Source organism: Myodes glareolus, chromosome X, assembly GCF_982192425.1.
Source record: "Myodes glareolus chromosome X, mMyoGla1.1, whole genome shotgun sequence".
Lineage (NCBI taxonomy): Eukaryota > Metazoa > Chordata > Mammalia > Rodentia > Cricetidae > Myodes > Myodes glareolus.
The window spans coordinates 18808081-18825943 of record NC_142053.1 but is presented as its reverse complement, the minus strand read 5'-3'; the positions used below and the strand labels follow the sequence as shown (position 1 = coordinate 18825943).

The following is a 17863-nucleotide window of genomic DNA, read 5'->3' as shown; positions in this document are numbered from 1 at the left end:
AAACCAAGAGATCCGCAATCGCGGGCAGTAATGGGGTGTGCAGGTCAGCCAGGCCCCTGGAGAGGCGAGAGGCCACCTTGGCTGTCTCTCTTTGTTGCTTCCCACCTCCCGGGCTCTGGCCGCGGCTGCCTGCAGTGACTCGTGACTCCCCGACAGCCCGCGAAGGCCGGCCCGCAAGGGGAGGGGGGCGGGCGCCCCCAGCCCGCCCTCCGCGTGCCCTTCCAAAGCTAGCGGGTGCTCCGGGAAGCAGCGCCACCGCGGGCTCGCGGCCACCTCCCGCGCGCACCCGCGCACGCCTTGCAGGCAGCCGGGCCTCTCCCGAGGCGGGGCCCACGCAACCGCGCCCCCTTCCCGCGCTTGCCCGACCGGCTCCCGCGCGCGCGCGCCTGCGGTCTCCCCGCACCGCAGCCCCCGCGCTACCGGCAGAGCCCAGGCGGACGCGCGCTCCGCCCTGCCCCGCCCCGCCCCGAGTGGGCCGCGCCCGCCCCCGCCCCCGCGCGTGCTCCCTCCCTCCCTTCTTCCCTCCCACTCTCGTGCGCCCCTCCCCGCGCGCCCTACATCCACCGCCCGGCCGAGGGGGCTCAGTCCGCAGTCGTCACTGTCGCCGCCACGCTTTGGTCTTGGAGCTGGTAGCGGCCACCGGTGCCGCCTAGACAGCTGCGTGGGTGAGCATCCCCCAGACAGTAAGCCCGCGTTCCCTCCGCGTGTGTGTGTGTGTGTGTGTGTGTGTGTGAATGTGAGTGTGAGCGCCTCCCTGGGGAGCCGCATCTCTGCTCCGCTGTCGACACTCCGGGGCTGCGCCGACCTGCGGGGTTTGGGTACCTGCGGCCTCCAGCCTCGGCGGCCTCGCCCACGCTGGCGGCTGCGGAACCCGGGGCTCTAAGGTCCCTTAGGGTGCGTGCCTTGGCCTCCTCTCCAGGGCTTCGCTCCCTGGAGTGTGTGTGTGTGTGTGGGGGGGAAATTCAGAGGGGATGGCTCTGGGTCTTTCCTCGGAAAGGATTGAGGGTGGGGGTAAAAAGAGGGGGCTTTTGGTTTTCTCACCCAGGATGGCGGGCAGTGGGGGTGGGGCGAGGTGGGGACACCTTTGGATTTTTTTTTCTTTTTTAGGCTAGCTAGCAGCAGTTGAGAGTAGCAGGGGGATGATGACGATGATGATGGGGGTGCTTCGTTGGTTATCCATTAAGGATGGCGCCTGTTGGGCTGGAGAGGAAGGTGGAACCTGCCTTGGTTCCTTCCACGGAGATGTTGAGGGAGCTGCGTGGTGGTTTTCCCTTTGGGGATGCTGGGGGTGGAAGGAGGGGAGTGCAAGGAAAAGGGGAGGGAGGGAGAGGGCTGGTGGAGCGGTTCTGCCCTCCACGGGGAAGGGCAGTGATGTGGGGGGTGGGGGTGGGGAGAGGGGACTGGATTTCTGCTCTAGCATGGAAGCAAGAGGAAGGTTCTAGCACTTAGGTTGAGTCTTGGTAAGGTGGGTTAGGAAAACTGCTGGGTGTGACCTTTCTGTGTTCAAAAAGCTTGAAATTCCCACTACATGCTGTCCTGGGCACTGGGAAAGAGGTTTCTGCTTCCGAAGTTCCCATTGCTTAGCCTTCCACAACTAGGTAGAGGTTTGAATCAGAAAGGCTAAGACAAACTCGGCGTATGCGCTATTATTTTCTGTATTGGGGCCTTTAGAATTTCCCAGGCTCATTCTGATTACAACGACCCCCACAACTAGGGTGGCACATTGGGAACAGGAGGCAGGAGAGTGTATGAATGTGATTTCGGATTTGGTTTTTGAGTTTCCTGAAGGGCAAGGGTGGGACAAACGTCTTTGCTGGAAATCCTCTATACTCTGCATTTAAATTATGCCATCGGGACTATCTGAGCCTCCTTTGATTTGAATTTGGAACAGATCCAGTTTTCCTAATTGGAGCTATCATTTTGTAATTGCTTGTAATTCTCCCTGTTATCAAATGCATTTCAAGTTTATAAAATACTGGGAATATTTTTGTTATCTTGATTAAGACTGTTTTAATATAAATGTAATGATCATTGGAAATGAGAACATTTACAGAAGAGTGCAGGTTTAAATTCTGGGTCACGTGGAATTGGGTAAAGAGTTCCCATCCTCACCCATCCCCAGGAACAGGCCGCTCCTCATTCCATACGCTTTAAAAAATTAAGGGCTTGGGATTGGTAGTTTAGCTTTGGAAATTCATGCCCATATTTGCTTAGGAAGAATGTGCATTAAAAAGCGGTGGATCTTCAATGTGCTAGGACTATAATGCTTTCCCATTTTGGTTACATGAGGTTCCCATCTAACCTACTTTCAGTCTTTAAAAACATCTAGTTAACATTTTTAAGGGCAAATAGAGTCTGTGTGCAACAGGAGATTCGTTAGCTAGGCCATGATTCGTACAAAGCACCAAACAGTAAGTACGCATTCTAATAGTGCCATATAGATTCTGTAACCACACATGGCTTTTGAAATTCTAGGCTTCCATTCCAATATTTCATTTTTTTGGAGAAGGGAAATATTTTTTCAAGCATTCTAGATTTGGGGATGAAACGAAGAGTATAACATGCAAATTGGTAGAAATTCCTCTTGTATGAGTTCTTTGGAGATAATTTAATATACATTAAATGAATGGATTGCTTGAATCAGATATTGACTTTGTTGCATATGTTAAAACTAGAAATGTTGAAGTGGAAATAGAGCATGGGTCTACGTGATTAACGAACATACATTTACTTGTGCTATTGTTTGTACCTTTCTAATGTTTATGTGATGTGTTCGTGTGTGTTCTGCAGCAAGGCAGTGGTGAGAAAGAGCGCATTTTCACAATCTAATTTAAATCTGGTGTTTTTTCCTCTGAGGAAGAAGAATGCTGAAAATGGTGAAAAGAAAAAATTCTTAAGAGGAGCAGTATGTTGGTGGGAAAAGGGGCCTTACGTTTCTCTCTGAACAAAAGGAGCAAAGGGAATCTTTTACTTGGCTTTTTGAGAACCTGTTGTAAGATGGGGGGTAAAAGATGAAGAACTTTCAGAAGATAGCAGTCTGATGAAATAGTTCTTCTAAATAATCTTAAAGATTTGGCTAGTTCTCTCTTGGAAAAGTAACATGTAAATTAAGCCTTTGTGTGAAAAAAATCAGCATCAGGCCTTCCCTTTGGATATTTATTCATTCATTCAGTTGTTGCAGCACTGGGGATGGAACCCAGGCCTCACACATGCAGAGCAGGCACTGTTATCCTGGATCACCATCCCTAGCCCAAGTTTAGACATTAAAAACAAATAATTTGTTGAAGGCATGGCAGCTAATCTCCTGAGGCGATGCCCTGTTTTCCTAATCTCTTCCTCCTGGTTCTCCTCTTTTCACCCCCCCCCCCCAGCAACATTGGCTTTTATAACCTTGTAGGAGTTGAACAAATGTTCCTGCTTGCTTGAACTTTAGTCCTTATCTCCTTGGCTGCTCTCCTTAACTTTTGTCTGCACATTTTTTTGTTGCTGTTGTTAACTGAACTACACAGTTGTTTGGATTTGGGATAAATGGGAATATATTGTAGTTATTTTTTCTTAAGGTATTTTTTTCTTTCAGCTCCTGTCGAACATAGTAAAAAAGTTTCCCTCCCTCCCCCCTCCCCCCCTCTTCCTCTCTGCCAGCACAGTGCCTAATTAAGCAGAATATATGAGCATTCCTTTCTCCACCAGCCATTTATAGAATCTCCTCCTCTGATGGAGGCTCTTGTACCTGGTGCCCAGATACCAAGTATATAAGAAATATCTCCTGCCTTTTTGGTGTGATTCTAGAAAAGTATAGGTAGTTAATCTGTTCTGATTAATTAAGACATGCCTGGAGTCCTTTGGCTATCCGTATAGTAGTTGTGAATATATTAAACATTCTTTAGTCCTGCAAACAGTGAAGTCATTTCTTTCCAGTGCCTTTGTTTGAGACATATTTTTCATTTTGGGTGCTACAAATCAATTGTTGAAAACGGACATGTTGATTAAACATTTGTAGACTTTCATTTGTTGTATGAAAACTGCACAGCATTCACATGGTCTTGGATAGCGTAAGTAATTTGAGATGATTTAAAGTATATGAGAAAATGATGTAGATTATGTGCAAATACAATGTAATTTTATATGAAAGACTTGATCATCTGTGGATTTTGCTATCTATAGATAGATTATGGAACCAACCACCTTTGGATACTGAGAGCCTGTGTCTTATAGGCTCGAGATTTTCTCTTTGAAATTTTTTGTTGTTATTATTTTTGAGGCATAGTCTCCTGTACTTCAGGCTGACCTTCAACTCTCAATCCTCCTGCCTCTGCCCCCTGATTTCTGGGAATACAGGCATGTGCTAGCGTGCCTAAGTTTCCCTTTTTAAATGAGTCAATATAATGGCATGTATTTATGAGGTACAGTGTGATAGGCTGATTCATAGATACAATGTGTAAAGATATTTTCTATAAATTAAAGGGAACATACATTTCCTGATATTTAAAGTCACCTTTCTTATTTTCTTAGCTGGCTGTCCTAGAGCTCACTATGTAAACCAGCATGGTCTTGAGTACATAGAGATTCACCTTCCTCTGCCTCTGAGTGCTGGGATTAAAGGTGTCTCTAAATTTATCTTTCCATATGGTGTAGAGGAGTGAGAGGTGAATGGCCAGACTCCCTTCCTGTGATTTAAAACATTTTCTAATGGCAAGTTGAGACCAACTTATTTTTCTGTGGTCAATTTTGAATTACGGTTGGTCATGGGTGATGGGGCTCAGAAGAGTGAATAGTATTCCGTATTGCCTTGATAAACCTTTGATCTTCTGCAGGGTCCCATCTGAGATCCTGGAGAATCATTCTGCTTGTGGAATGTGCTGGACTAGTGGTTTTCATCCCCAGGGAATTTGCCACACGGGGGTCACTGGACAATGCCCAGAAGATTTTTTTTTCCAGATGCACTTCCTGGAATCTAGTCACTAGAGGCCAGGGGTGTTGCTTAAATATCCTAGAACGCATAGGGCAGCAACCCCAGCATAAATGTGTCCATCCTGAAGCCTCAGTAATGCCGAGGTTGATGTAATTTCCTCTGCAAACACAGGAACACATAACTTCAGGAGAGGAAAGGACAATAGCAGTGTGTTCATGTGACCCTGTAGAGGACTCGGCTGAGCTCATTTGATTAGACTTCAAAGTGGCTAGTTCCTGCCCACCAAACTGAATAATTAGAATACCAGCTTGTGTTTATGGCACTCTGTTCCAGGTGCTTGCATACATTACATGTTTTTCTCTTACTTGGTAAATGAGGGACCAGGTTCAGAGAGGTAAAATAAGTTGCCTTGGGTCTCACTGCTGGTTAGCCTTGGAAGTAGAGATGAAAATCTTCTGAAGTTCACGGTTCCCCTGATGGTGGGCATCATTCAAGAATCTTAGCTAACACAATTTTAAATGCTATATAAGTTCATCAGTACACATAGACCTCATTTGCAAATTCTTTATAATAAAAATAGAGCATGGTATTGAAAATTGAAAATTACTCTATGTCCTAAGTACCATTGAGTTTGCTTGAGATTAATTAAAACCAGGAATGATAAATTTGGCCAGGCTTGGAGTACGTAGCAAGGGAAGAGGAAAAGGGGAACAGGTAATGAGCATTAATTCTTTTTCCTGCATTTCAGGAATTCTGCTAGTTGTATTGGCACTCATAATCTGGTTTGCCCCTCTTCGTTCTACAGAATCTTGAAGGCGTGCATTTCATGAAGAATCTAAGACTGGAGCCAGGCAGTGGTGGTGCACGCCTTTGATCCCAGCATTTGGGAGGCAGAGGCAGGTGGATCTCTGTGAGTTCAAGGTCAGCCTCATCTACAGAGCCAGTTCCAGGACAGCTAGGGCTGTTGCACAGAGAAACCCAGTCTCAAAAACCAAACCAAAACAAAAAAACAACAAAATAGAGTTCAAGACTGCACACGTGATAAATGGAAGCGTAGGGGTTTGAGCTGAAGTTCCGTGGCTAAGCTACTGTTCCTGTCGTAGAGGCTGCTGGTGAGTTGAGGTACCTGGTAGAGAGAGAGAAGAGTATATGAGTGTTGGATAAAAAAAGTAATTTTAGAGACAATGATGGTTGCCAATGGATCGTGGTGTTCTGTGGTTGACAATAAGGGGTGAGTATCCGCTCTCTCTTCAGTTGATAGGAATTGAATTCAAAATGGAATTTGTTTTAGAGCTCTATCCCAAAAGACTGCAGCGTTTATTTTGGAGAACTTTATTTTCTGGTGTACCTGAACTTTCAAAACAGTGCTTTTTTTTTTTTTTTTTTTTGATAGCCACAAACCTGGACATTATCTACATTGGCATCCATCCAGCAACTTGCCTTTCCCTTCGTTAGAGACCTCACTAATGACAGCCCCTGGTTTTCTCTTTTTATACAGTTTGAACATTGACGCTTACTATGGAAGTTGTTCTGTAACATCAGATTTATCTGAGGGAACTTTGTTTTGACAGCTTTTGACAACTTTTGTTTTGACAGCTAAGTATTTATCTTAACTTTTGATGTCTTTTGTTTTAGAGCAGAAAAAGAGAATTTTTTTAAAGTTCATTAGCAATCATATTTTGTCTAGAAAGTGTGTGTGTGTGTGTGTGTGCGTGTGTGTACGTATATACGCACACGCGTGTGAGCAGAAAAGGGTCCTGCTGTTTCACTTCATTTACTTTAAGTTGGAAAGGAATTTTAACCATGGTTCTCCAGGGCCAGGACACTGGACAAGAAGAACTGTTATTTAGATAAAATGCATGTTTTGGTTTCCACGTAGGACTGTCAGCCATAGATTGTGATTATGATAATAATGTCCTGATTCTGAGCACAGCAATCAGCCAAGTGCTAATCACCCACTGTGTGCAGGCATGCATGGTGATACTGCCCAGTTTTGCTACGCACCTCAATGACCGTGCTTTATTTTAATCTTTGCTGTGTGGGGTATGGAGACAGGCCTTGTGCATGCGAGGCTAGTGAACTGCCAGTAGCCTGCATTCCCCAGACTCTTCCCACTAATTTCAGCTAGATGGGAGATCTGGGGAAACTTGTAAGAATGCACAATCTTTTCTGTAAATCCTTTAGTACTTCTCTGTTGAAAATATAGAAAACACAGAAAGGCTTAGAGAAGAAAACAAAAAGCACATATAATCTATGTTAAGTTAGTGACAGCGTTTTGTGCCTCTTTTAAAAATGCAATCTTTTTTTTTATGGTGGACTCAAGTCCATTGCAAAGTTGCTAACTTAAAAATGTCAGGTTTTCTAAGCCTTCCGAGGATTATCTGAGTCACTGCTGCAGAGCTAGCTAGTCACGATCATATTGCAGGCGGTGGGGAGTTGGGGTTGTCCACTGGCTGCTTCAGTCTGCTCTGTAAAGAAGGGAGAATGACTTCCACAGGTTTTTCTTCTTCCACTTGAAGAAGTAGGATTTCAATAGCAGAAACTCAACCTTCCCTTCATTTTAAGGATGAGGAAACTGAGGCTCAGTTAATGAAAGAATTCTGACTTGAGTTCTTTATTTTTATTTTTTCTAATTTGAGTTTAACTTTTTGGTAGCCTATTCAACACATCAAGTTTTGGGGCAAGTGAGATAACTTAGTTAGTAATGGGCTTGCTTTGCAAGCTCAAGGACCTGAATTCAGCCTCTAGTGGAACATGCTTATAATCCCAGCTCCAGGGAGGGGCTTGGAGTCTCTGCCCTGGGGAGGGGGATGCAGGGGACCCTGAGGGGCTCACGGGCCAGCCAGCCAGCCTAGCCTGCATAGCTAGATCAAGGCTTACCAAGTATGCTTTAAATGTAAAAAATGAAAGGCAACTTTAAGACACTTTGGACGTGGTAGCCCAGAAGACCATAATTAAGGCTTCTCCATAAAAGTAGTCTTCCTTTATAAAATGAGATATCTGTTCAAATTGTGACAGATTTGAAACTTTTTGTCTGTTTTAGATCTAAGTAGAAAATTAAATTATAGTAGATTTTTGATAGTATAGCCATTAATAGATTATGCAGATACAGGTGTACACCCTTTATTTTAATCTGACACACAACTTCCTGGGGGTGGGCTTAGAAAGAGGGTTCCAAATGGTTAAGAACATTTGCTACTCTTGTAGAGGACCTGGGTTTGGTCCCAAGGACCCACATCATGGTGGCTCATAACCATCTGTGACTGAAGTCCCAGGGGATTGGATGCCCTCTAGTGGCCTCCTCAAGTACCAGGCACTTATGTAGTACTTTTACGTTCAGGTGAATGAATGTATGATATCGTTCATATATATCAATCATATGCATAAATTAAACAAGTCTTAATGAAAATATGTTCTTGGGTTTGGAGAGATGATTTAGCAGTTAAGAGCACTTGCAGTTCTTCCAGTAGATCCGGGTTCAATTCCCAGCACCCATGTCAGGTGACCGGCTGACAACTGTAACTCCAGCTCCAGGAGATCCAGCACACTCCTTCTGACATCTGTGGAGACCTACAGCCTAGCTCATATGCACCCCCCCCACTCCTCACACTCCTCTTTCCCTCTTCCTCCCTCCTTCTCTCTCTTCCTCTCTCTCTCCCTCTCTCTTTCCCTCTTTCCTTCTCTCTCCCCCTCCCTCCCTTCCTCTCCCTCTCTCTGTCCCTCCCTCTCCCTCCTTCCCTCCCTCCCCTCCTCGTCTTTCTTCCTCTTTCTGTCTCTCTCTTTCTCTCTGTCTCTGTCTGTCTGTCTGTCTCTCTCTTTCTCCCTTCTCAAGAAATCTTTTTATTTTTAAGTTTTTGGGTTCCTCCCATTTTGCCTGAATGAAGACATTTCCTTCTGTAGCTGGATTCCCCTCTCTCTCTGTGCCCACTGCTTGTCTTTTAAGCACCAGAATGACTTGTCAGCCCGTGTCACTGTACCCACTTCCTTTTCCTCCCGGTCATCCTTGCAGCACATTTTCCAGCCACTCCATCCGCCTTTCTCTTATCTGTATTTGTCGCTGTTGTAGTTACACTAGCTTGACTGGGCTAGGTCTGTTTCTCCACTGTGCATGCTTTCCAGAGTAGAGGTGAGGTGAGAAACTCAATACAGAAATATCAACGACAGAATAAACCAAATATGGTGAGAGTGCATGGGCTCTATACATGTCAACTTGTGAGTGCAAAGTGATTTTTCTTTATAGCTAGCACATAGATTTTTCTTTACCAGCACATGGCAAAGGGTGTGTAAAGATGCATATGGATATTTCCTGCTGAGGGATATGAATGGAACAAAGGAGAAAACTGTCCCTTTAACTAGGCGTGTATTTTCAAATAGCCTTTGCTCTTGTTCATCTCTGTGCCTGGTAGTGAATGTGGTACATCACCAGCAAGTAGGTTTTAAAAGTACAGTGACTGTCATCTGAGAGTGGATTTTCCGTCCAATTTAAGCTGCTGAGACAGTATAGATAACAAGTACACAGAAGACTCATGTAGACCTCTTTGAGAGCATTGCTTTGATAAGGCAGAATAAACCAACTCTGTGCTTGAAGAGTTGGGAAAGCTTATCTTCCACTTCAGCCTTAGAGTGTACGGCTAAGACTGTTGGCCCCTGTTCACTTTGAAATGTGTGATTTCTTGGAAGACTTTTAGGATTGTCTTTTCAGTGAACTGTGCCAGGCCTAGTCTTCTGCACTGTCCCTGTTTGTGAAGCAAACAATCCCAAACAAACAAAACAGACAGTAAATTAAACAATTGAAGTTTTGCCTCAAATTTATTCATAAAACAAAAAATGAAAAAGAATAAAATATATTTATATATAGTTACTAAATGATAGGTCTATTTTCTGAGAAACTTGTCAGAAGATTTTATTCTTGTACAAACATCAGAATATAAACTGGGCGGTGGAGGCGCATACCTTTCTTTAATCCCAGTACTCTGTGGGAGGGAGGGGTAGAGGCAGGCAGATCTCTGTGAGTTCAAGGCCAGCCTGGTCTACAAGAGCTAGTTCCAGGACAGGCTCCAAAGCTACAGAGAAACCCTGTTTCAAAAAACAAACAAAACAAAACAAACCAGAATCTACTTAAAGAAACCTAGATGGCATAGCTTCCTAAATATCTACTGTGTATGGTCTAGCCTTGTGTTTATAACTAGTAATAGTGGATAACTATAGAGCTTCTTAGACTAAATACTGCAATTGAAATAGGGTGATAGGTACTTGTCTATCTAAATAGAAAAGGTATAGAAAGGGGACTGGAGATTGGTAACATGCTTGCTGTGTAAGCATGAAGGTATGAGTTTGGATCACCAACACCTATTTTTTTTTATTAAAAGAGTTGTGTGTGGTGGCAAATGCTTATAATTCCATCACTAGGGCCAGGGGAGGCAGTGATACAGGCAGGTCCCTAGGGCTTGCTGGCCATGCATTCTATGTTAATAAGTAAGCTGCGGGTGCTCTGGTCTCTCCATGTGTGTGCATGAATGTGCGTGTGTGTGTGTGCGCGCACGTGCTGTGCGCACACACACACACACACACACACACACCAGAAAAAATCAGAATCCTGGGTTTTTTTTTCCAGCTCAGGTATAATCAGGATTGGAATACATACAGAATGGCATTGAAATGTTATGGCATACGACTGTGTGTGTCTATCTGTGTGTACCTGAAGATACAGATGTACTGTCATTTTATAGGAATAACCTATAATTTGGACTAACAATAGGGATAACAATAGATTTGGAGCTGATTCGGGGCCTTCTGTGCATAGCCTCCATACCGTTTACACATTTCTGTCTAGCACAGGCTTTTTCTCTTCTCTGTATTATTGAATGAAATAACTATTGGAAGAAGTTGGGGGCTGCTGTAGTCAGGTGCAACCGTCCGTTTCTTACTGTCAGAACACTTCAGAAGGCAGGAAGTGTTTTTGCTGTCATTGTATTGATTGCTGTGACCCTGGTCTGTGCCCACTCCCTTGCCACTCCTGCTTTGCCCTGTGCCTGCCCTCTCTGTCTTCCTTCCTGGTTTTCTCTTTATATGTCTTTCCTGTTTCCTCGTGCTATTTCTTCTGCACTGCCTCTGCTATCTCTTAAAAACTGCATTTTCATGAATGTCTCCAGACTGAGTGGGCACCAAACAGGAATCGTAGCATCTTTAGGGCTGGCTGTGTTTCCGACTTTTCATTTTGGGATCCAGTAAAACTTTGAGTCTCCTTTCAAGTTTGAAGTCACACTGGAGGTCATAGGATTGTGAAAGGCTGGTATTCGGAAAAGCAAAACAGTGTACATCCTGTGTCGCGTTACAACGGTTTTGGAACAATGAATCCATCAAACTAAAAAGAATTTCTAGTATTCCTGTGGTGCGTCCTTTAACAGTGCTTAACCGGGTCAGTGCTCGTGAGTATAGGGATGTATTGTTTGTCAGAGTGTGCTGAAAAGATATCCCTGTCCCAACATTAGTCAAAGCTTATAAAATGTATGGCACAAAGCATGAACCCTAGTGCAAATTATAGTCAATAAGATAGCTTTTAGTTCATAATAATATATTAATATTGTCCCATCAGTGTGGCAAATGTAGATGTTGAAAGTTCAGTTCCAGGAACCTACCCCTCGATTGCAAGAATCTACAATACCCAATCCTTTATATAAAATGGAGTGTATATATAGATATAGATAGATAGATATGACTTATGCATATGCTTCTATATATTTTAAACCATCTTTATATTCTTCACAATACCTAAGGTAATAGAGTGCTCTGTACCTATTGTACGTTGTTTGGAATAATTACACGAGAAAAATCTACACACTCCACATGCACGTAATGTTTTATTCTGCATATTTTCTATGCAGATTTGGTTGAATCTGTATGTGCGACCTGTGGATAGGGAGGGTTGGTTTTACCCGGAAGGACTGGGGAGGACAGTGGCAGTGACTACAGGGCAGGTATGTGACAGCATCTTCTTGTTCCCTTGATGTTGAATCGCTTGCGTCTTGCCCTCTGACAAGTATGGGGCTGAGTACATCATAAAGCGAAATCGACAAATGCTTATTCAATGCTCACTCTAGAACACACATAGATGTGCTCCATATTATGGAGACTAGTAAAATCAATCTCTCCAAGCAAGGAATGTTCATTATAATTGGAGATGCTGTTAGCAGTGCAGCAAAGATGTGCCAGAAAGAGTATTGGACTGGGCAGGGCAGGGCAGGGCAGGGAGTGTGAAGAGTCAGGAATTTTGAACCCTACCCAGAGGACCATTTGATTCTCTGAGAAAATAATTCCTCCAGTTTATAAAAAGACAGTTTCACTGGATCATCTTAAGATATTTGTGGATATTTCAAAAGATGTTCCATTTTCTTTTGTCTAAATGAGATATACAAGGTTAAACATCTCTAAATGTCCTGGTATTGGGACATTTCATATTTCAGATTAGGGATTCTTGAGTGGTGAAGTCTACACAAATATTCCAAAATCTTGGCAAAAAAACCATAACTCTTAAATACCAGTAGTTTTAAGATTTCAAGGAACAGACTGTGTGTGGTCATGCATGCCTGTTCATCCCAGCACTCAGGCAGAGGTTGGAAGATCTGCCTCTGGTCTATATAGTGAGTTCCAGGGCAGCCAAAGCTCCATTGACAAGACCCTACCTCAAAAACATAACAAAACAAAAAACTTAAAAAAAAACAGATTTAAGTGAATGGGTGTTCAATCTGTGGATATACTTATTGTTTTATGGTACATTTTTGTATATCATATAATCATCATGTGGGATCCTTGGACCCAGAGTACAGAGCATCACCTAGATTCTAGAAATTCAGGTTCATGAGCTAACTGAATCGGAGAGCTGGGGATGGGGCCTTGCCACCTATGTTAGAACAAGGGTCCCTGTCAGGTAATTCTGCCATCCACCAAAAGTGTGACAGCAATGAGATATATGAACTTGGGGCAGTGACTCTCAACTTTGGCTCCATATAAGATTCGGCTAGGGAATCTTTGTTGAAGGTAGGGCACTGTATTATTCTGTATTGCTATAACAGAATACCCAAGACTGGAGGTGACTTAAAAAGAACAGATTTCTCACTGTTATCGAGGCTGAGTAGTTCATAACGAAGGTGCCAGCACATTTTGGTCTGGCGAATACCGCATGGCACCTTGATGCTGCATTTTCTGGAACGACGGAGTATGTATGTATCTTCACCTGAAGGAAGGTGAAATGCCTAGAGATGAGCTCTGTCAGCCATTTTGTAAGGGAACCTAATCAGACTCACCAGGGTTTCACCTTCCTTGATTAAGTCACCTCAGGACCTTACCTCTTGATGTTGTCTTGTTACTTACACTTAAAAATGGATTTCAGAGGCTATGAAATAGTTTGATAGAGGAAAGAAAGAGGTCAGGGTGTTGTCCTTGACTAGTGTGCAGTCTGAAGCAGTCATCAAGCCCCCAGTAGTGGTCCTGCTTTGGCAACGTTGTTCTGCAGCTGCTAAATGGGAATCACCACCGGGAAACATAGTCCGGCACATGTGGAACACTGGAAAGGTGTGCTCAGTGGAAAAGGTACTATATATGGAGAAGGGCAGAAATGCCAGAGGGCTTAACACTGCAGTGGAACCTCTTTCCTAAGGGCCTCCATTTCTTCCAGGGGGGAGGGGCCTCTGGGCTCTAAGCTAAAAAAAAAAAGTGGTTTTCTTTCTCTCTCTCTCTCTCTCTCTCTCTCTCTCTCTCTCTCTCTCCCTCTCTCTCCCTCTCTCTCCCTCTCTCTCCCCCTCCCTCCCTCACCCTCTCCCTCTCCCCATCTCCCCCTTCCTCCCCCCTTCCCTCCCTTCCCTCCCTCCCTCCCTCCCTCTCCCTCTCCCTCTCCTCATCTCCCCCTTCCTCCCTCCTTCCCTTCCCTCCCTTCCCTCCCTCCCTCCCTCCCTCCCTCTCTCCCCATCTCCCCCTTCCTCCCTCCTTCCCTCCCCTCCCTTCCTTCCCTTCCTTCTTTCCCTCCCTCCCTCCCTCCTTCCCTCCCTTTCTCTCTTTTTTGAGATAGTTCTCTGTGCAACAGTCCAGGATGTCCTGGAATTTGCTTTGTAGATCAGGCTGGCCTCGAACTCAGAGATCCATCTGCCTCGGCCTCCTGAGTGTTGGGATTAAAGGTATGTGCCACCACATCCAACTACTCTCTTTCTTTTTTATTTTAAGGATGTTATCCTTTTTCTTCTCACTCCCAAGTCTACATATATTTTTAAACACACCTTAAACCGAGAGGTTTTTTTTCCGTCTGAATCTGTCTTTACTGTATATCTATCTCTCTTTTTCTGACCACATGAATCTTTAATTTGCTAACTGATATGGCTAGGATTAAAGCTGGGACTTTGACGGCTGGATCCACCCCATTCCTTAGCTTCCTGAGAGTCATGGCAGAGGTACTGGCCAGAACCCTGTTTATTGCCACAACTCTAGGCATTTCAAGGTCCCTGCCACCACCAAAAAGCATGCTATCAGCTACTCATAAACACCATTTAAGTGTTTGGTGGTGGGGCCTCATAAAAGAGCAGCAAGGTTTTTGCAGCTAAAGCTGAGTCAGAAAGCCTCTCTTAAATGAGATGTGCTTGCCTCTAGCAAACAGAGCAAACTTGAGAAATTGTTGCTACCAAGAAGCCATGCTTAACACTGTTATTTGGTGTCTGGAATTCCTTCCCAAACTCTCTCAGGTTTTCTGTGGATGCAGTTGTCCACACGTTGGGCTGATCAGCAGCTGGAGAAATGGTTCCGTGGTTCAGAGCACTGGGTAATCTTAAAGAAACTGCGTTAGATTCCCAGCACCTACATGGGGGTTCACAACCACCTGTAAATCCAGTGCCAGGGGCTCTGACATTTTTTGGCCTGGAATTAGGTGCACAGGTGGCTCAGAGGCACACATGCAGGCAAAACACCCAGATACATAAAATATTTGGGGGGTTTTTTCAAGATAGGATTTCTCTGTGTAGCCCTGGCTGTCCTGGAACTTGTTCTGTAGGCCAGGCTGGCCTTAAACTCACAGAGACCCGCCTACCTCTGTCTCCCGAGTGCTGGGATTAAAGGCGTGCACCCCCACCGCCTGGAAAAAAAGTAAATTTTTAAAAATCTTAAAAGTCTGATAATGTAATTAAGCTGCAGTTAATAGACAAAACTAGGACTGTGGAAATAAAGAAAAAAAGATCCAAACATTTGTTGATGAAGAACAGGCAGGTTTAGTGGTGGTCACGGGGCAGTCTTAGAGTGACTTTGGTGCAGAAATTGGTCTCTGAATTTGAAGAGAATCAATGCTCCAATACAGCTGTCAGAATTGTCACTGGGATCTATACTGTCTTCTTGTCCTTCACACTTTTTATTTAGCTTTAGTTTGGGGAGTGGTCTACAGAGAGTTATATGAAAATAGAAATTATATTTGCATGAAAAGTTACCCATACTCCTCATATTAGAGGGGGAAAATGCTGGGGTTTTTTGATATGAAAGAATGCTTAGAGTTATGGGAAAGTTGTAAACTTGGCAATGACTAATTCAAGCCTTTCAGTCAATTAAGTGAATTTTTACTTTAGCATTTGTTTTATTTGGGAGCCACTGTAATGGTCATTGAAAGAACAGCAATCTTCTTTTCTTATTTTTAAAAGACAACACAAATATCATTGAGCACCAGGGCAAAGGACAAGAACGTCAAGGGCTTACCTTTGACTGGAGCAAATACTTGTTGCTCCATTTCCCATGCTGGGTTCACTGTTTGCTTGTGCTTCTGTATGCATTTTCCCCTAGTGCCTAATAGGTCTGGTTTCCAATCTCTTTTAAGTGGCTCTTGGAATTTGTAAATATTATTAATATTTTAACATTTCAGTAAAGAGTGGAGAAATACATTTTCCTCTTCTCCCTGTTGGCCAATGGTCCCTGAAACGTGTATGAAGCTGTGGCCGTGGCAAGAGTGCCTCGGTCTTTAGCCTCGGAGTTAGGAAGGGCGAGGCGCGCTTCTCATTCTTCCACCTTTGCTTTAGAGGAAAGGCGCAGCTTTTTAACTGGCTTTAGAACCTCCCAAAGCTTACAAATGACCCATTGCTCCAACTGTGGAAAGTCTATGCACTTTTTAGTTTCTGAATGAAATGAAATCTGCAGAAAAATCTGGACTGATTGCAACTTTAAATGTGTAGCCCATACAACAGATGCCTTTAAAGAAAAAGAGCGGATCTTTCCCAAAACCGTATAATGACACTTATCTCCAAATTGTGAAGCCTATGAAAAATAAGTGTAGAAGGATTGAGGAGATGGCTCAGTGGATAAAGTTCTTGCCACACTAGTATGATGATCCAGGTTCAGATCTCTAGAGCCCATGTAAACACACTCTGCGTAAGGCTGCATGCCTGTAGTCCCAGTGCTATGGAGAATGGAGACAGGAGGATCCTTGGGTGATGGAGGAGGGTTAACTGTCTATGTGTTATTTTCATTGGTTAATAAAGAAACTGCCTTGGCCCTTTGATATGAGAAAATTAGGTAGGTGAAGTAAACAATACAAAAAGCTGGGAGAAAGAAAGCAGAGGTAGACAGTCACCATGGCTCTCCTCTCCGAGACAGCCACAGATTAGAATCTTCCCGGTAAGCCACGCCCTCGTGGTGCTATACAGATTATTAAAAATGGGTTAGATCAATATGTAAGAGTTAGCCAATAAGAGGCTACAGACAATGTGCCAAGCAATGTTTAAGTAAATAAAGTTTCCATATAATTATTTCAGGGGTAAGCTAGCCGGGATCCGGGCTGGAACACAGCCCGCTGTTCCTTATTACTACACTTGGGTCTTGCAGGCTAGCTGCTCGAGCCAGTTAGTGAGCTCTGAGTTCAGCGAGCAACTCTGTCTCAAAGATTAAAGCAGAGAGTTACTAAGGAAGACAAGTAGTAACTTTCATGTGCACACTAACAAGTGAGCGCACCTCCTCACACCCCCAAACTAAAACACATGCTCGATTAGATGGCATGTGCAGTAAAACTGAGACTGTACAGAGATTAGCATGTCCATCCATGATGATGGTATGCAAATTTGTGACGTGCTCCATATTTCTAAAAGAACTAAATAAGTGTAGAAACCTGTATGTAATTAATGATTTTTCCTGAGCACAAGAGTATATTATCAGATATACTTTATACCTAACTTTATTTAGTTAACAAAACTTAGATTGTGTTACATTTATATGACTGAAAGTGTACTTTAAATTACTTATTTAATATTTTACTGAATAACTAGTTATGTTGCAGGTCTTATGCTGAAATTATTAAAATAAGGCATCTATTATCTGAGCCATTTATTCTGAGTAAATTGTTGTCGGTTCTTCTAGAGAAAAGGAGTCAGCAGACATTTCAGCTATAATTATTATTGCATTTCATGGTAACGTTGAAAATAAGTTTTGAATGGTACATATGCTGGTGCTTCAGACTCACATTAATACAAGTAGGGGAATAGTAACAAGGCGAATGGGAAGTCTGAGCTGATTGGTTACCGTCACAGATGTTTCTAATTAAGGGAATACTTAGAGTTTATCCCGTCCTTGATTTTTTTAGGTGGAAGAGAGTATTTTGAAGAACATGATTAAGGGGTGGTTGCCATGACAATCACATCCAAAGCAACTGAAAGGAAACAATGAATCCATGGAGATCATCCATTTTGATTGATTCAACTGGTCATTTAAGTTCATTTAAACAGCTGTTGTCTCTGCATTTTAGTTTTTCACTTAATTCACTCAATTGATTAGCAACTTGGGGATCCTTTAAGCTTGGCTGAAAGTAATGATAGGGTCATCGGTGTCTCTGACCAGAATACTTTCATTAAACATGAAATGTCTGGCCTATTCCAGAATTACAAAATGACATTTTTAGTTTGACTTACAAATTTGTCAGAATAGGGTAAGATTGGCATGATT

The 17863-nt window shown here is 43.5% G+C and overlaps 1 protein-coding gene and 1 non-coding gene across 4 annotated transcripts in view; both read left to right on the top strand.

Moving 5' to 3' along the window:
* The first annotated feature begins 513 nt into the window (after window positions 1-513).
* The window catches only part of Fhl1 (four and a half LIM domains 1), a 59987-nt gene continuing 42637 nt past the window's right edge, over window positions 514-17863 (top strand). Inside the window, exon 1 of one of the 3 annotated variants that reach the window (XM_048457588.3) lies at window positions 514-665. The gene's annotated coding sequence lies outside the window, so the exon portion shown is untranslated. Of the gene's footprint in view, window positions 684-872; window positions 895-17863 lie in introns of those variants that run through there. The other 2 variants (XM_048457589.3, XM_048457590.2) reach the window with 2 other exon arrangements.
* LOC146889242 (U6 spliceosomal RNA) lies at window positions 16906-17008 on the top strand. The gene has a single exon (XR_015000498.1). It is a non-coding gene; the product is annotated as a U6 spliceosomal RNA (small nuclear RNA).